The sequence below is a fragment of the Idiotropiscis lumnitzeri genome, chromosome 17 (assembly GCF_059441095.1).
Source record: "Idiotropiscis lumnitzeri isolate Australia: NSW breed Sydney's pygmy pipehorse chromosome 17, RoL_Ilum_1.0, whole genome shotgun sequence".
Lineage (NCBI taxonomy): Eukaryota > Metazoa > Chordata > Actinopteri > Syngnathiformes > Syngnathidae > Idiotropiscis > Idiotropiscis lumnitzeri.
The window spans coordinates 515235-535056 of NC_142407.1; the positions used below are offsets into that span (position 1 = coordinate 515235).

General features: G+C 40.7%; 1 long non-coding RNA gene across 2 annotated transcripts; it reads right to left on the reverse strand.

Annotated features, from left to right (window-relative positions):
* Window positions 1–12660: 12660 nt before the first annotated feature.
* LOC148319676 (uncharacterized) lies at window positions 12661–19537 on the reverse strand. Of its 2 annotated transcripts, none has more exons than XR_015839656.1 (7): window positions 19351–19537; window positions 18573–18692; window positions 17838–17972; window positions 16399–16587; window positions 14009–14104; window positions 12895–13111; window positions 12661–12790 (listed from the first exon to the last, which is right to left on the reverse strand). It is a non-coding gene; the product is annotated as an uncharacterized LOC148319676 (long non-coding RNA). The 2 variants fall into 2 exon arrangements; XR_015839655.1 differs by having other exon boundaries at window positions 12895–13047; window positions 19351–19535.
* Window positions 19538–19822: the final 285 nt, after the last annotated feature.

The following is a 19822-nucleotide window of genomic DNA, read 5'->3' on the forward strand; positions in this document are numbered from 1 at the left end:
GGCGGACGCCGGCCGTCTAACCACTCCAGCGCCCCGTCGTGCCGCTCGGCAAAACTACAATGCCCCCGAATATTTTTTAGACCCGCGAAGCACTGAACCCGCGAAAGGTGAACCGCGAAGTAGCGAGGGTTCACTGTATTGCAACCAGATACCTATAAAATGTCATTTAATTTGCACTGTTTTGATCGCCACTGTTTTGCTCATTGAACAACAAATGAAAAGATGAATCATACACAGTGTTTGTAAAGATAATTGTCAATGTTTTATTAAATGAAATTCCAATGTAAAATTGTGTAATATTGTGTTATATAATGGGTCTACAACATACATTTCTCACAGACAAGTAGAGCTTTTTCTCATGAAATGTGTTGAAAAAAAACTAACATTTGAACATTGTTTTGCGTTACAACATCCGTGTTTACTGGTCATAAATTATTAACTTAAGTTTAATATACACTACACGAGCTGGGTAGCCACCACGCCTCAACCACCATAACAAGTTCGCTAACCCTTTAAGTCGAACGAGGTAGCTAACATATCGGGTTCAATTTGTACCAAAAATATGCTGTTGTGCCTTGTGTCTCTGTATATGTCGTCATGACGTGTCATTTGACAAAGCCTTGTGTCGATGTTAGTTGTCGATGTAACAGTCTTATGTTAGATGTCAATGTATGTCTATGTTAGATCTCAATGTGTCGATGTTAGATGTCAATCTATGTGTCTATATTAGATGTGTTTATGTTAGATGTCTATGTAAATGTTTGTTAGATGTCGATGTGTGTAAGATGTCTATGTAGAGGTTGGTTAGATGTCAATGTCTATGTAAATGTTTATGATGGATGTCGATGTGTCTGTTAGATGTCCGTGTTTGTTAGATGTGATTGTAATGGTTTATGTTATAGACGTCAATGTAAGTGTCAATGTTAGATGCCCATGCATGTTTGTTAGATGTCGATATATGTGTCATTGTTACATTTCAACGTAAATGTTGTTCGTGCAAGTTTCCAGTCCTCCAGCCACGTGACATCATGTGCGTCAAAGTGATAACTCGTACATTTCACGGAGGGAAAAAAAACAGACACCATTGGTAGTTTTGACCGGGAAAAAAAAAATCATTTATTTTTTTCGAACACCTCATGTCTCTTTCAGCGTAAGAATAAACATGACATGACCAAAATAAAATATACCAACACAGGCAAATATTTAAGGAGCACTCAAGAGATACACTTCAGCTCATTTAATCCCACCTATTTTTACTAACGCAAACCCTTCAATTCTAGCGCCCACAGAATAGTGTGCTATAATGCTATAAAAATATGGAGCCTTTACCTGACAGCGTTTGAATATAACTGAATTCCTATTGCTCACGAAAAACTGAGAAACTAAGAACAAACATTTCAAGCACAAGCTTGACTTGACTTCAACAGTTCTATTTTTTCTTTCGTGACAGCTCAGACATCAAAATAATGCTTTCCTTCTATAAAATAAAAACAGCATGACAAAAGGTGCTGAAATAAACTATATACGGAAGTGCGTGAGTGACAGTGTGTGCATGTGTTTTTGCAACGCATGTGTACACCCCGCCATACAAATTACACAATTCGTTGGGTATGTGGTATACACTTAAAAACAATTGCCTTGGAGCAAGTGAACACAACACGTCTCACACTGTATACATGCTGTAGAAGGGCTGGGCGATATGACCTCAAATCAATATCGCGAGAAATCGAGCAATTTTACCTCGATAACGATAAATGCACAATAAATTCCCACGTGGACTAAAATCAAAATAAATGCAGGAATTGCATATTGACTGTTTTTTTTATTGACCAACTGGTACACTTTACTTTCAATGAAAAATAAAAGTACAAAAATCATTTGTATGAACATTCCAAATAGCTTGCAGGGTTCGCGGTTAACTTTAAAAACTGCTTGCCCATAGGGCAAGTGCCACTAAAATTTGCCTTGCCCGAGTGGCCAAATTACTTGCCCGACTTGGGCAAGTGACAATTTTTTTTCTCTAAGAATAAAATGTTTATGGTTGTAAAATGTGCGCCACAAATGTAAATAAACATATAATCTGATAAGCATAAATTAATCTTGTTTTCATCATCAACCATGAAACCCTACTCACAAGAGCAAATGTATCATCCTGTGCAGTTATTGAAAATGTTAATTGTAGTTTTAATAATTAACAAATCTGCATGTTAAATTGGGAAAATGATATTACAGCAATCCAGATGATCAATTTTAAGTCCAGGAGAGCGTATTAATTGAGGAATCACATGAGTAAATTATGAGTGTGGCAAATTTGTGTATTCCTTTAAGACCAGTGCCTGTGGTGCTGCCTCCATAAGTTTCATAGCATAAACAGAACACAGTCACTGACACTATGTCAGGTCACATCATGGAGCTAATGAATTAACAGCCAATAATCAAATATTACTCCCTTCCTTACTCACAACTGAATTGTCTACTTAAAAATATTCGAGCTATTTTAGTCATGTCAGAGGAATCCGAAATGTTCGGATTTGAACGAACTCGTCGCCACTCGTAAACATGCGCAGAAGGTAAGAAAACTTCCGGCTGTCAATTTTCGGCCAAAATATCGTAGGTTTTTGTTGTGTTTTTCAAACTTCAAATGAGGATGCTACGACAGCGAGTTCCAATACTGCGGGATTTATTGACGTCCACTTTAACTCGACATTCACTGAACTAACTGATCCCCGTAGCGCCCGCCCATTACCCCCGATAAGGCCAATGGACCATACCAAAACATAAGGGGTTGTCTGGGTTAAACCATCACCATACAGTGCACACAAACAGATCACACCACCGTTTTCGTCAAAATTAAAGATATTTGGCTGCTTTAAAAAATGCTTGCCCGGTCGGGCAAGTTGCCCATAATTTTACCTTGCCCGTGGCCAAATTTCACTTGCCCCGGGCAATCGGGAAGCGGTTAACCGCGAACCCTGAGCTTGCTTTGCATGACTTGAACAATGTCACAAAGAAAAAGGGTACCTCTTGCGAAATCTTTTTCTGCAAATAGATTGCGCCAAGATGCTCTCATGATGTAAATAATGGCAAATAAAAAAACGCGAAATAAAATGAAAGAAAATGTCAATGCAAGCCAAATAAACAAGTGGGTATTATCGGGGAAAATGTGCCGTCTCGAGTACTCTGCTGCGCAGTCGCCACTTGTCATCTATGGAATGCACAGTTAGGCTCAATCAGGGATCCATGTTGCGACCCGACCACAAGTCGGATGTAGATGCAAAATGCTTGACATGTCTAAGCTCCCGGCCCGATGTAGTCCATATCGGGAAATACGGCTTTCATGAAGCGTTTAAATCCTGTGCGCGCCACGTAACTAGACGAGCTTTATCTTTAGCTATGTGCTAGGCTATCGCGTCCACCTCTGAGACGTTCTCTCGTATGGTGTCGCCTCCGTTCATGGGCTGTTGTCACTTGTCGAACCTTGCTTCTCACTTTGAACTTTCAGCACAGCATGGTTGTGTTGTGGGTGGTGAGAAAGCTTCTGGATTTGAATCGCCAGCAACGAGAGCGACAGACGGGTGGAGTCACATGACTAGAGGCGCTGTAGCGGTCTTAAAGGGGCATGAACATTGCCGCAGACAAAAGGCTTTTCTTTTTTTATTCATCGAATTTACCGACATGGGCAAAATGATTTCGGTCATTGTAATAAATTTCGGTAACGGTAAATTTTCGGTTTATCGCCCAGCCCTATGCTGTAGCATGGCTTTCTTTGCCGTGGGTGTCAAATATTTTACTTTGTTTTCAGAGTGCTTACAGACCTCTTGGTTTTGCCTCAAAATAATTGTCTGCAAAGCAGTCTGTGCCATCCGCATCATTGATGTGCAGGAGTAGCTTGTTGGTAATAAATAGCTGCAAGAAGTCCGCTGTTTGCCGCAGCATCCAGTGGTCCAGCGCTCGCAGTGAAAGTCTTGTCTGGCAGCCCGAACCATCCCCAAACATTTCGAGATGCACGCCCACTAAATTCCAGAAATATAAACATGGACAAACTTGACATTCTTCCAGATTCTGTCTCTTTGCATTGTTTTGAAGTTACTCCTGCAACTTTTCCACTTCTTCGATCCTCCCCATTGTCTGAAAAAGAAGTGTATATTTTGATTTGAAATAATGACCTCAACATACCAATACATTTGTTTATCATCTGAACTGGATTATTTTGAAACAACATTTGGGATGGACATCTGGGATTTGTTGTTGTGTATATTCAGAGTAATCCTTTTCTTGTATATAGCTAAAGCAATAGTCGCTGGCCTTGAAAATGGGTACAAGACTTGACCAAATTAAGATGCCATAAGGTCTAATTTGCCCCTTCTCTACCACAACCGATTTAGAGGCCATTAGTAACAGATTTGAGAAGACCACTTTTAAAGATATGAAGCCAGAGCTCGGCACCGGACCCATTTTTATTATTTATTATAATTTTAATGTATTATTGAGCAAATGACACAATATGTCAGTCGTGATTACCACAGAAGTCATGTCAAAATAGTGCAAATTCTGAGGTCGACTTCAAATCAGACAGGCGGAGACGAGCGCCAGAGAAGAGATGAGAATCAGAAGAGATGTTGAAGAAGCTAATAACAAAAAAAACAAAAAAACACATCAAATCTCCATGTAGTAGCAACGGGGATGGCTCATGGGGTCAGGAGAAGTGAGCGGGAGATGGGGAGTATGAGGTGCCGTTGGGGACAAAAGTCAGGAATCACTTCACACTTCTGAAATGCACTCTTACACACCAGTGAAATTGTTGTTGCTCATGCATACTTATGAAACGCTATCATACATACGAGTGAAACGCTCTCATACACACTAGTGAAATAGTTGTTGCTCATACACTCGTCAAATGCGCTCATACACATAGGTGAAACATTCTCATACACACCAGTGAAAGGCGCTCAGGCACAATTGTGAAATTATTGTTATTCATAAATACAACTGAAACATGCTCATGCCCATACACGAGTGAAATGCTTTCATACAAACACCCACACTGTTGAAAATGCTGTCATGAACACAAGATCGCTTACAAATACTAAAATGTAAAAATTAATCATTTATTTAGCAGGGATGCATGGTGGGCGACTTGTTAGCACGATGGTCTCACAATGCAGAGGTCGCGGGATTGATTCCGGCTTTCCTGTTTGGAGTTTGCATGTTTCCCACACGCCTGCGTGGGTTCTCCGGTTTCCTCCCACATTCCAAACACATGCATGGCAGGTTGTTTGGACACCCTAAATTGGTGTGAGTGTGAGCGCGGATGGTTGTTTGTCTTTGTGTGACCTGCGATTGGCTGGCAACCAGTTTAGGGTGTACCCCACCTACTGCCCCAAGATAGCTGGGATAGGCTCCAGCACCCCCCGCAACCCTTGTGAGGAGAAGCCGTACAGATAATGGATGGTGGGATGGCATTCATAATGGACGGCCGCCACGGTGGGCGACTTGTGAGCACGATGGTCTCACAATGCAGAGGTTGTGGGATCGATTCCGGCTCCGGCCTTCCTGTGTAGAGTTTGCATGTTCTCCCAAGCCTGCGTAGTTTTCTCTGAGTTCGCCAGTTTCCTCGCACATTGCAAAAACATGCATCCATTTACTCTGATGCCAATGTTTTCTGTACCTTATGGCAGATTTTTCTCTTTGCCGAAGACTATTAGCACTTGTAGAGCGAGGACCTGTGCCACAGTCGTCAACTGCACCCTAAAATCTGATCATTTTGTATTTTAGACATTACACACTACACAGTTAAAGATGGTCCAAAAAAGAAAAATGGATTAATGTATTTCAACTTACATAATACTCTTTAAAGAGCTGACCAGCTCATTCCCAGAGGTACGTATTGGGGCGTATTGGTCGTCTTTACAGAAGACTCCAGGAGGTAACTCAGGTTTGACCTTCAGCCACAACAGAGTGTTGGGTGTGAGTGCTTCCAAGTCGTTGAGGTCGGAAGATGTCCTTGTGATAGGCCTGCTGTTTATAACTGCTTCAGCCTCACCAAGCAAGGTATATTGACTTTCTTCACCCGAAATTTGTTCTTTTACAGTGACATTCAGGATTTTTCTCACAGACCAAATAAGTCGCTCACAGCTTCCTCCGTGGTGGGAACCTGCTGGGGGATTGCTATGCCACTGAATACCTTTTTGCAGCAAGTGTTTCTCGATTTACTTAGTGTTCCATTCTTTGATTGATTTCTTCATTTCACTGTCAGCTGATCTAAAGTTGGTTCCGTTATCAGAATACATCTCTCTCACTTGTCCTCTTCTGACAAGAAATCTTCGGATTGCGTTGAGACAAGCATCTGTGTCACGTGAAGATGCAATTTCCAGATGTACGGCTCGTACAGCGAGACATGTAAAAATCACGCCGTATCTCTTTACTTGTCCTCTAACCCTACTTACTTAGAATGGACCAAAATAATCAACGCCAATTCTCTTGAAAGGCGGATCGTCAGGTAGCACTCTTCTGATGACTCTAGCAGCTCGAGGTATCCAAAACTGTTGATGCAGATTAGCCATCATGTGGTTCCTTCCAGCGTGAGCTGTAATCTCATGAATGTATCTCAGGACTAGCTTTGTGTTATGTGAATCCTTGGCAAGATGGCTTGCTGTTTTGCTGTTTCAGGCATGGCTGCGTGGCTCAACTGTCCACCAACCCTCATGACACCATCTTGAAGTACTATATTGAACTTGTAAAGTGGGCTACTTTTCTTCACCCTTTTTTGTTTTTCAAATATGGCTAAATCTTTTTTGAAACTTCGCCTTTGACAGTATTTCACAAGTTCTCTTTCTGCTTTATCCAAGTCGTCGCAGGTCAAATACTTTCCTTTGACAGTTCTCTTGAATAAATTCATCTTGCCTTCTTCACCTAATGTGATTAACTCCTTTCTATTTTCCTTTACTCTGTCAGTAAGTCTTCAAGCTTTAGAAACCAGGCTACGGCCTGCTTCAATGCTGTCCAAGACGAATAATGGTTCATCCACTGGCCCAGAGAATCTTTGGGCTACAGTGACTGAATTACATGCACTTGAGTCACTCATTTGACCTCCAGGTCATTAATTGGTAATTTGAAGTGGTTTTTGTGTTTAACTAAATTCCTGGACACTGCCTGATTTTTTTCAGAGCTGTACAACCACTAGAAAGGGTGGTTCCCACAATGTGAGTTTTGCTCAGGTGGCCCAACAATGTCACAAAAACAAGTAGGGGTGTGTGTGTGTGTTTGTATAAGCTACATGTTGGGGACCAACATCGGACAGCACACCCACTGTAGGGGACCAAAATTTTTGTGGGGACCAAAAATCTGGGCCCCACAAAAAAGAGCATTGAATTCAGTGATAAGAAGCTCAGGGGGAGGTCCTGTCAAAGTTTCAGGGCTTCCCAGGAAGGTCACAAAAACAAGACGAGTGTGCTAGAAATGTGTGTGCGGAAAAATTACTCAGGATCGCTGTCTAGTGGTCGGTCCCGGTACTGCACTTACGCACACTTCACACACTCGGCTGGTCTGCGCATGTGCAGGACAGTCTGCTTTATGTCAGGCAGCCACCCTCCCCTCCCCCACAGCCCAACCCGAAAAATTGAGATGTTAGTTAAGTATTTATTCCTATTATTGAGTGAGATTACATATTTTTACTTGGCAGCTGGCACAACAGCTAAGCTTGGAGCACAGTTATTGCAAAATAAAATAAATAAACAGTAACAACAATAACGATTGTTAATATTGTTATACTTTATAGCGTAACCTATTTATACTAATTTTCTGTATGCAATTTCAAGTGCAACTAATATAGTTGTGCATATAGATAGCCACCAAACTCCATACATTAGATAAAAATAAGAGCCACGATGTTAACCAATTAACAGTTCAAGAAAAAAGCAGACATCCAAGAACTTGCTTTGTTACTTTTGCGTGGCCAGAACTACAAACCCCAAAGCAGAGCAAACCCAAAACATCAGAGAAAGTACAATACTTTTGTCAAGGAGTGGTGCTGCTGCTTTGCGATCGCTGCCACCATAGTGAACGCGCTCCCACATTCGTGCACACGCACACATGCCACACACCTGTTTTCCACGTCCTGTCAGTCCACTCCGTCGGTCCGCATTTATTTCGTTGGTCAGCCATCACGGTTGGGTGCGCACTAGATCGCTGTTAAACCATCTTCTACGCCACAGTCCTCGTGTTCAACAAACATTTCTCCCGAATTCGCCTACCATGCACAACTCTCCACTTTCAAACCGAGCGCCGCTGTTACTTCCGGGTTTTTAGCGCCAAGCACTTGACGCTAGCGTGTGACGTCATGGCGAAATACTAGGTTTTAAAATAAAAATGTTCTTATTTTTGTACAGTCTAAGTGCATGGGGTTATGATAGATCGAATGAGTATACCTTTATGTACTCACTAACATTTATGTTGATCATAAAATGTTGTTTTGATGAAGAAAACTGTTATTTTTTAGAATCAATTGGCTTAGGGCACTTGGGCAAACTACGGCCCGGGGGCCACTTGTGGCCCGTTAAACGTTTCAATCCAGCCCCCCAAACTTGAAAAAAATTAAATGAATAAGCCTTGTTAATGGTTTATTTTCTAAATACTGTGGTTTTTCAAAGACATATATATTGTTGTAATGCTTTTGTTCACTTTCGTTTAAAATTAAATGTATTTTAGGACTCATTGTGCCCCCCCCCCCCTCCCAATCAAAAAGTTTGCCCATCCCTGGCATAGTGGATGGGCCGAGGAGTTTAAAAGGCACACATCATGCATTTTTCAGTCAGTTTTAGCCAGGGCTTGGTATGGGGAAGACCAGCTGGTTTACATGTAATCATTAAATTTTCCCAAGTTTTATTTAAGTTAATTGGACAAAACAAAAAAACGCAATATTCTTCTGCCAGAGAGTATGTAATATTCTTCTGCCATTTTATTGTAGAGGGTCATTTTGAGCCCCTAACAATATTATTCAACCAAGAGATCATGAGTCGTCGCCCACTTACTTTCTGAAGTCAGCTGGGATGTCACGGCTGTGACCCTCGTGAGGATAAAGTGGTTCAGATGGAAAAGTAGGACTAAGGGCTTTTTCTCAGGTTTCCATGCGCAAATCCATGTATATTAGGTTAATTGGAGACTCTAAATTCTCTACTCATCAAATGACATTCGTGACCCTGATGGATAGATAAAATAGATTATTAATCTGCCATGGGAAGTCCAAGGTGTCTGGTAGAAAGAAATGCATTCATACACTCATTACACAGTCAACCAAGCAAAGACACAAAGCCTAGGGCAGGGGCGGGCAAACTTTTTGATTGGAGGACCACAATGGGTTCTAAAATATGACAGAGGGGCCGGACCAGGAGCAGATGGATGGAGTGTTTTGGAAACCTCACCTCATCTGAGAAAAAAAATACATTTAATTTTATATGAAAGTGAATAAAAGCATTCCAACAATAATATTTGTCTTTGAAAACCACAGTGTTTAGAAAATAAAACATTAACAAGGTTTATTCATTAAATTTTTTTCAAGTTCGGCGGCCCGGATTAAAACTTTTAACGGGCCGCATGTGGCCCCCGGGCCGTAGTTTGCCCTCGCCTGGCCTAGGGCATAAACACATACATGTAATATCCAATCCGCTTATTCTCACAAGGATAGCGTGCTGGAGCCTACCCAGCTGTCAACGGGCAGTAGGCGGGGCACACCCTGAAGTGGTTGCCAGCCAATCGCAGGGCACGCAAAGACGAACAACCATCTGCGCTCAAACTCACTCACAAATGCAACCTCCACACAGGAAAGCTGGGTCCCGGGATCGAACCCTGCACCTTGGGACTGCGAGCCGGATGTCCTAACCAGTCTTAACTCATTAAATACCAGCCATTTTCACTGGAGCAACCCACTCAATCCCAGAGTTTTCCTGGGTTTTGACTAATATTGCAAGGCCCACAGAATATTGTATTCTAATGCTATATAGACATGGAGCACACCCGAAGAAAGATGAGACTCTCTTCTTTCAACAGAAAAAAAATGTTTGTTCCTATCTTTTTCCATTCTTGAACAATCGGCATTTGAAAATAGCTAAATTTCATGAAAACTCCAATCCCTGGGGAAAAAACTGAGAAAATGCGCTTTTTGTAAACTGATGCATTTTGACCATAATTTGAACTTTGACACTATTATTTATGGCTTTTATGACACCTCTAACATCTAAATAATGCATGCCTTCTATAAAATAACAAAAAAAAGCACAAAAAATATGTTTTTGATAAAATAAATTTATTTGCACATAACACTAAACGACTGAACTGTTGAACTATGTACAAAAATGAAATACATCAGTGTCATACATACTTTTTTTTTGTGTGATATAAAATAAAACAGTTGCCTTGATGCAAGGGCACACAACATAGTTCACACCACATTCTTGTTTCACTCCGTTTGCCTTTGCGCAAACAGACCCGACACTTTCGTTGTGGTCTGGCTTTGCTGGTCCGTGGAAAATAGGCGAGCTTGTGTTTGTCCACTGGGGTTTGTGTGAAAATAATTGTCTGGGAAGTGATTGCTGGCATCCGCGATGTGCTGCAGAAGCTCATCCGTGAGAAACAGCTGCAGGAAATCAGCTGGCTCCTCAGACTCCAAATGGGCAGCGGCATTCAGTGGTCCAGGGGTTGCTGTAAAGTCGTTTTTCCTCGGTTGCCATCCAGTGTGACGCCATCCGGAACCACTGCTTCCTGATGCACAACCTGTAAATTACAGAAATATAAACAATTGGAAATATATATTTATTGCTGCATTTTATTGCTGGCGTGTGAAGTTTCATATTATAATTTACCTTTCTTTACACCAACAAGACGAGGAGGAACTTTCTTGCCGCGGGATGCACAATCTGTGAATTTTAGAAAGTATGCATGATTACCACACCATTCAGTATTGTTGTTTCCTCGTCGGGGAGGAGATACGCTCGCGTCTAACTGCACATTTATGCGACATTTTCTGCCCGCAAGATGCATGATATGTACAATAAAAGCATGAGGGGTAAAACCACATGTTCAATGGTAACTTGCGAGCGCTTACCTCCTCGTTCGGGGGGATCTGGTGAGGACTCTCAGCTGCTTTGGCTATTGTCCGAAGGCAGGCGATGCAGGCCGCAAGGCACGCGCACCCTCTTTAGACGCCTGTTTGTTGTGACGACGACGAAGCGTCATCCTCTCAACCAAAGCGTCTCCATCGCCTTGATGCTTTTAGGAAGCTTTTTTTTACAAAAACGCATTCCTCGATCGTCATTTGCTTGGAGGATTTCATTGCTAACGCTACTAATGCGACTGCTGCTAGTGCTGCCGATGCTGCTGCTACCCACGCTGCTCTCCACACTTATAAGTCTACCCCAGGATCCCGCCCCCCATTTGTACCTCTGGCGCAGATTCAAGGCGGATCTTTTGCACCTCTGCCCCCTGCTGGGTGATTTTTACATGATTCACAATGCGGACAAGGCTGATTCTCAGTCAGAGGTTGCATCAGACCCTTATGTACACTATGACGTAAAAAAGACAGGAAACGTACTTATACGTCTTTGGTAGAGGGCGCCATTGCATTAAAAGACGTCTTTGTACGTCTAAGGGAGTAAATGAGTTGAACAAAGTACAGGGTCCTTCACCTGACTACAGATGATCTTCTGGGGACTTTATTTGGTTTTAATCACTTTTGGGGTCTGTATCTATGCACACTCCCTGGTTTTGCTACCTTCCCGGGTACCACATACACACTGCTTAGTTTCTCTGCCTTCGTGGGTACCACATACATCTTGCTTGGTTTCTCTGCCTTCCTGGGTACGACATACACACTGCCTGGTTTTGCTACCTTCCTGGGTACCAGTCACACAAACGTCAGACGACTCAGCACATACCGACTGTCTCAGCACTACACACTTTCACTCCAAGGCAGTGCTGTGAACCAACTTACTGACAAGAGGTAGTATTTAGAATTTTAAAAAGTGCTTGAAAGGTTTTGTTCATGTAAAACCAACAGATTATGACATTATTATTATTATTTAAATCAGTATTAAACAGCATCAGCATAGGTTAAAGATATTATACAGACTATATACGATAAAAAAATACTAAACCACCCTTGCTTTTCCGTCATTTCTTGTATAAGTTAACACACAGATGTATAACATTTGTTTATACAAATATAACGATTAAAAAGTAGCTGATTAGAGTTTTAATTTTGTATTCATTAATCTGTAATAAAAATGGACATATTTTGGTTAATAAAATTAACAAGAAATAAAAGTAAAGGGTGTTCTAATACTTTTTTCAAGATTGTCCTAACATACATTTAATGTTTACAGTATATGTCTTCGGAAGAAGCGCAGCATTAGATTTTTTTTTTTGTTCTCTCTCTTTGACTTCTGAATTTGAATTTCTGTCACAGATGTGCTTGAATTCTATTTTGGATGATTTGTGTTAAACTGCACAAATATTTGAAGAGCCATAGAATTCAAGAATCACACCAGTGCTGCTACTCCTCCGAACGGGTGAACGCCCTTGATTAACAACCTGCGTTGAGGTGGCTTTTGAGATTCGTGGTGTGGGAGAAAAATCTCTGAAGGCATTCTTAGACTTCAAGAGAGGGTCCACAATTTTCAAAGATTCACTTCCGTCTGAATCAGAGGCCTCACTTGTATCCGGAATATATTCATCTCCACTGTCATCTGAGTTGGAGTAATAATGCTTATCCATTCCAAAGTCAGCCTGTTTTTTTAATCTAAAAAACAACAACAACGAAATATAAAGGATAGAAGGCAGGAGACCAATAAAATATATGCAATTTGCTTGTAAGATTCCCTGAAATCTATATGGGTTGTTTACCTGTATACTTTTGGTCCTCCTGAGCCTTGGGATAGTAATATGGTCTGGGTCTGAGGCGCAAAGTTCAGGGGCAGGATTTGACAATGATTCGTCAGAATCTGTGTCGTTATTCCAAGGAAGATTCAGCCCATATTTTTTGTCCAAGGGAGGAGACTGGGTTGCATCAGAGTCCAAGAGAAAATTGAGAACCCATTAAATACTTAATCCCCAGAGGAATCTGCACAGAAAAAGGTCTTAATTCTATTTGAAAAAAAAAAAAAAACTAAAATATTGATGAATGATATGACAAAATAATGTAATAACAAAATTAATTGACCGTAACAAAAAGCTCCCGGGAGGAAAACTACATTAAATGTTTTTTTAACAGGGCAGTGAAAATATTGGAAAATAAAAACGATAATAAATAAAATAATATAAAAAAAGAATTCAATGTGTATCGATGGACCCATATGAAATACTTATATCGCTATGTACTTATCAGCCATATCGCCCAGCCCAATATGTAACTGCAACTTCAAAACCTCGGGCCATAACAGGATTGTAACATGGGATGCATATCTTCATTCCTAAATTTGTAGATCCCGAGGAGGCTGCTCAATGGTCCTGGTAATCTAAACCTCAACCAATTCGGTCACAGCCAATGTTCTCCATCCTTGTTAAGAAGTTTTGAAATGATTTAATAGATATACTATTGCAAACTATACCAGAATTTTAGACATTTTAAACTTTTGATCACAATTTTACCTATTTTCTAAAAATCTGAAGAATCCACATGCCAAATCACCTGCTGTAGACACATAGGTTCTGTTCTGACAGATAATTCAGTTACAGGTTGTGTACTTAAAGCCAACAAGGGGGCAATGCAGCAGTCGACAACCTGACGAAAGCTTAAGTCTCCCAATGAGAGAACTGTAGTGGCTGGTAGGTTCTTAGATTGTAACATAGTAAAGACATATACTAGGCATAACTGTATATCATATGATGATGAGGGAAAATATTATTAGCTACGATTTATGTCCAGATATATTAGAAAACTTGTCCAACCAGCACAGGTCTATCTAACTGTAATTTTAACATCTCAAGACACGACAGGATGACCACATGATACGCATACCTCCTTTTCAGAGTCTGTCAAAACTTGAGAAGGCTGCTTCGATGTTCTGGTGGCATCAACCTCAGCCGATTCAGTCATTGTCGGTTGTCCTCCATCCTAATGAACAAGTTGAATATTAATTTAATGAATTAAAAAAAGAAAATGGATCAGAATTTTACACATTTTAGGCTTTGGCCACCCAAAACAAAAACTAACAAGTTCACGAATGAAACAAAACCAATTACTTTAGCGCATGACAATTAATCTTCAGTAGAGATATGTTGTGACTGATATTTCAGTCACAGGTTGTCTTTTGAACGCCACCAGGGGCGCAATGGAGCACAGGACAGCCAAAAGTCTTCTTGTCGGACACCTGTAGTGGCTGGTAGGTTCTAAGATTATAACATAGTAAAGGCACATACAACTCCTAACTGTATTTCATATGATAATGAAGGAAAAGATGATTAGCTATGATTTATGTCAACAATAAAAATGGCTCTACGGGGTCCCCACAAACACAAACCTGACAGTTGGGTGTCAGATGGCCAACATACCTGACACGCAATTCAACTCAACTGGACCCCACAACACAAGAAAAAGCTGAGTGAGCCTCAAACCAGACATACACATTCACTGACAAATATCCTGTGACACCAGATATATTAGAAGTCTTGTCTAATCAGCACACGTCTATCTAACTGCAATTTTAACATCTCGAGACACGACAGGATGAGTACACGATACGCATACATCCATTTCTGAGTCTGTAAAGCCTGGAGGAGGCTGCTTCGATGTTTTAGTAGCATCATAAATTTATTGAATTAATTATATTTGAGGTTGGATTAGATTTTTACACATTTTAAGCCTTAGCCACCCAAAACAAAACATAAGCTCATGAATGAAATAAAACTAATTAATTTCGCCCATGCCAATTAATCTTCTGTAGACGCGTGTTGTGACCAGTGTTGTTTTTGGCAGGCATTTTAGATTTTGTCCAAGTCATTTGGACAAAGTGCTGATTTGTTTACATCACATTTAGTCATCCCAATTCGTTATAGTTTTAGTCCAGTTTTAGTCAACGAAAACTAAAAAAAGGGTTTTAGTCCAGTTTTAATCGACGGAAACGCAAAAAAAGTTTTACCCTAGTTTTCGTCAATTTATTCACAAAGGTTTTAGTCCAAGCGGCACGGTGGCCCAACTGGTTAGCAGGATGGCCTCACAATATTGAGGTCGTAGGTACGATTCTGGCTCCGGCCTTCCTGCGTGGGTTTCCTCTGGGTAATTCGGTTTCCTCCCATATTCTTAAAACATGCATGGCAAGTTGCTTGGACACTCTAATTGCCCCTAGGCATGAGTGTGAGCGTGGATGGTTGTTCGTCTATGTATGCCCTGCGATTGGCTGGACACCAATTCAAGGGTGTACCTCGCCTACTGCCGAAGACAGCTGGGATCGGCTCCAACACCCCCCGCGACCCTAGTGAGGAGAAGCGGTACAGATAACGGATGGATGGATGGATGGGTTTAAGTCCATTTGAGTTAAAACAAGGCATTCAAGGTTTCCACCCAATAACAAAGACTTTTGGATGGACTACAAAGGATTCTTCATTACAAACAGAAAAAAGTGGCAACAGTGGAATCAATGCTCACTGCTCCAAAATAAGCAGAGAAGCAAAACATTTTGTTGGGCAACTGTTGTGGCTTTATTTCACTAAAAGCAACATAAAATAATTTATGAACCACATGCTAACAATTTTGTCTCGTCAACGAAAAAAATTCATGTACATCACGTCATGTTTTCGTCATAAAAGAACCTCGTTTAGCTTGTCATCGTCATTAAAAAAGGGGCGTTAACGAAGTATTTTCGTCATAGTCATCAGTGACGAAAACAACACTGGTTGTGACTGATATTTCAGTCCCAGGTTGTCTCCTGAACACCACCAATTGGGCAAGGGGGCGCAGGAAAGCCTGGGGTCTTCTATTTTTACAGTATAGAAAGGCTAAATATCAAATTGAAACAGTGTTTTATATCATGAATATACAGGGTTGGTGCTGGTTCTGGTAGGGAAACCACAACATAAAGATGTCCTTAATTAGTCCCACAATGGGTATATTTGCAATATGGCATATGATGGCCTAACAGGGCCACCGCCCAGAAAAGAGTAACGCAGAACTTTGTAATACTGTCACTCCCTGACCAGTTCGTTGTTCCTGAAGAGCCAAACTTTGACTCAGACCCACAAATTTGAATTACAGATAGTGGACAATGGAGAACTCCCCCAGTCAGTCAGCATGTTCAACTTCCATAGAAACCTCAACATACATTTATTAGATTGCCAAACTAATTGGAAACTACATCACCAGAACACCACAAGTGGGCTCTGTTATTGTACTTAAAGATGCATCTTACAAACCTGTGTTCTCCAAGGCCAGCTGGTCCATAGTCTTAAGTTATTTCTTCGCCAACATCAATGTCTCGGAGCGCAAACAGACAGAGGTGTGGTCTGTCCTCTGTTGTCTTCTTCTTCATTTTACAGTTGGGGTGCATGTGGTCATCATTAACCAGTCTTCCCAGACTGCCATCTTCTTGAGCGGCATCAACACTTAAAATAGATTTAAAAAAAAAAAAAACAATTATTCAATCAATGTCAGAAATTAATCTTTGAGACAATCTTGTGTACACAAAACATAAAAATAGGAAATCCACAATTTTTAAATCTTCTAAATCAAATCATACAAGAAATTTCTATTGGAATCAGACCCTATTAACAGCTTGTCTTTGAGACTTCATGGTCTATATTTTCATTTGTACAGATTCAACGCATGAATAAAAGTAATTACCGTATTTTCGCAGTCATAAGCAAACAAAGCGCCCTGTCAGTCGATGCGTCCATTAAATGGACAAAGTACCACTCACGTCCATCAGCCCTTGTCATCAACGAGCTGTTGGAAGTGCATGTTAGCACACCCTGCTGGGCAAAGAGTGAGTTGTCCATGCTTACAATCGACCGTGACAAATACACCATCTGACTATAATGTTTGGGTGATGGTGTTGGAAAAAGCTGGACAAAGGGCAGCTGTCCACAATGTTTTAGTCTGTCTTATCATTTATGTTATTGCAAGCAAGAAACGTCCCAGGTTTAGACAACAGACAAAAAGTCCAAAGCATAACAGCACATCTCTTTAAACAGCCATGCAAATCTCTCTAAACAGCTATGGGATTGTGGGTCTCTGCTCCCAGAATGCATTGCTTGAATTAGCTAAGGCTGAGTGGCTTTTGTATTATTTTCATTTTTTTGGGGTATATTGATGGCATGAGAGATACATGTTTGTGTTAATCTTATTTCTATGTTTCATTGTTTGCTTGTATGATGAGTTTTTTATTTTTTTTTGAAACCGTGACTCTAAGGAGTGTGGTGAGCAGCCAAGTCCCTCCCCTGACGTTGCTTTGTAGGCTATTGCCAATGCACCTAATATTGGCCTGAGCCATTGTCAGCTATTGTCAATAGAGACTTGGCGTCTGCTGCAACAATGGGGTGATTGCTCATGTTATTGGGGCATAGTAGGCTGCTATCGGCTGTGTCAGTGTGGGCAGCTCTGCCAAGTTCATGCTATGCTAACAGCAGCTGTGCTATCGTCTTGTCAGGCGGTGCGTCCAGTATATGTTACAAAGACAGAAATAGCGGCCTCAACAGGTGTTGCGCCCTTTGACACGGCGCGTCTTTTGGGTGCGAAAATACGGTATACATTTTTGCTTAGAGAATGATTTTTCCCCTAACACTTATGGGATGAGTATGTGTTTATTTTTTTAAATAAAAACAAAAATAAGATAACATCTCAATCTTTGCCTCACCTCCAAAAAGACAGTGCCTCTTCCATCCATCTTCCTGCGTTGAGATTTATCAGAATCTATCAATTTTCCTCTGTACTCCATAATAAAGAATAAAGTCATCTTTCCTGAAAGGGGCCTTGGTAAATACTCCTCGACCTAGTTAACAGGGAAATCAAGATAGCTTCGTCATATTTTTAAGCACACAAATAAGGAGTCATCATATTCATTTGGGCCACTATACTAATGTAGGGTGGTTTGAAACATTGCTTCTTGTGAGGGATAGAGCAGAGCCCTTCTTTATGATTTTAAAGGAACAGACCAGCCAAAATTCATTTTCCAGCATTGCATTAGCCAGTATGTATTAGGACTGAAAGTACAAATGTCAATGGCACCTGGTTACGTAAAAAAAAAACTTTAAGATTATTTAGTTTCATAACAATGACATACACTGTATACACAGTCATATTGGATCGCGTCACGTGATCTCTGTGACGTATAACGTGCTTTACACTAGACTATCAATATCGGACTTGTTCACCGGTCTATTGTGGTATAAAAATGCCGGAGGGCGTCATCAAGTACAGCCTTAATTTAGATAGAACTCCTACCATCAGGTTTCACGCTCACTGAAATAACTTGAAACTGACAAAAGAAAAGTTCAAGACACTCTTAATGTAAAATAACCACTTAAAAAACGATGTCAGCTTGGTTATCAGAAAACAATAATATATCTTAGCAAAAGCGTTAACATCATACCTTTAAATGAGTTTATATACTTCGCTTCTAACTCTGCAGTCTTGTCCAGACCCTTGACTGCATGTTCAATAGTATCCTGCTTTGGGGACTTCCTGCATCTCAGGGAAGGCATTGTTTATTCTATAAAGAAAAAAGACAGTTTTGTGTTGAGAATTATTAATACTATAGGCTAAATGGAGTTTTAACAATATCAGTGTAAGAAAAATAAATTATAAATTAAAAAAATATCAATCCCTCCATCCCAATTAACGATTTCAACCATAATAGTTTATATTGAAGTTTAAACAACAGACAGACAGATTTATGCAGTGTGACTACAAAAATCTTACCAAAATTGCATTCACAGTAACCTTTGCTTTAAGAATCATGTAATTAACCAGTGAACATCGTGTCTTACACAAAAATTAATGACAGAAATTATCATGGTACTTGCATTCTGTTGTTCTATAACAAAAGTGCAAGCTGTTAGCTCCGCAAAGCTAACGCAACAAGCTAGCGTCCCTCGTGCTCACATTCAATGCAAACCTGACCACCGGATGAAAATACGCGTCGGTTTAGTTCTTTAAATGAGTAAAAGCACCATGACGTTTTATAATTATTCAATGCTTAACTGGAGCTCGTCAATTATGTCGATGTAGGAGCACATGTTTGCTAGGCCAGTGTTGTAGGCCCACATCCATGGTGCTACTTTGTATAGTGTTTTCCACACAACTATCTCTAACCATGAACAAATGCACTCGAGGCATGTTTTGAATAAAAACAAACGAAAAACACTTACCTCTCCGTTTCAACAGCAGTTCGAACTTCGAAGTGGTGATATTCTCCAGCGTTAAGCACCTGCTCGAACTGCGAATAGGTCAAATTCAACAGCGTCTTTTTTCTGTCTTAATAAGGACGCGATGAGAGGAGGAGCGCTTGCCTTTTCGTCAGCACGCCCCGCGCGGGAGGTGCTGCTTTATCACTCTCTATCTGTGCCCGCCCGCCGGCATGTCGATAGAAAAATAATATTCCTTCAAACATTACTTTCATCTTCTTAACGTTTTGTAGTGAATTTAACAGGTTCACCACTTTTTTCAAATACACCAATGGAAAACAGGTCTTAATTGAGGAAACATACAAAGAGCGTCTCACAAACACCTTATGATGAGCAATGTAATTTGATCACGTTTTTTGTCACTGCCTGGACGTCGGTTCACTGGCCTGGTGGCAGTGGCTTGTAGACACTGTCACTGAGTGGGAACGGATCTCAA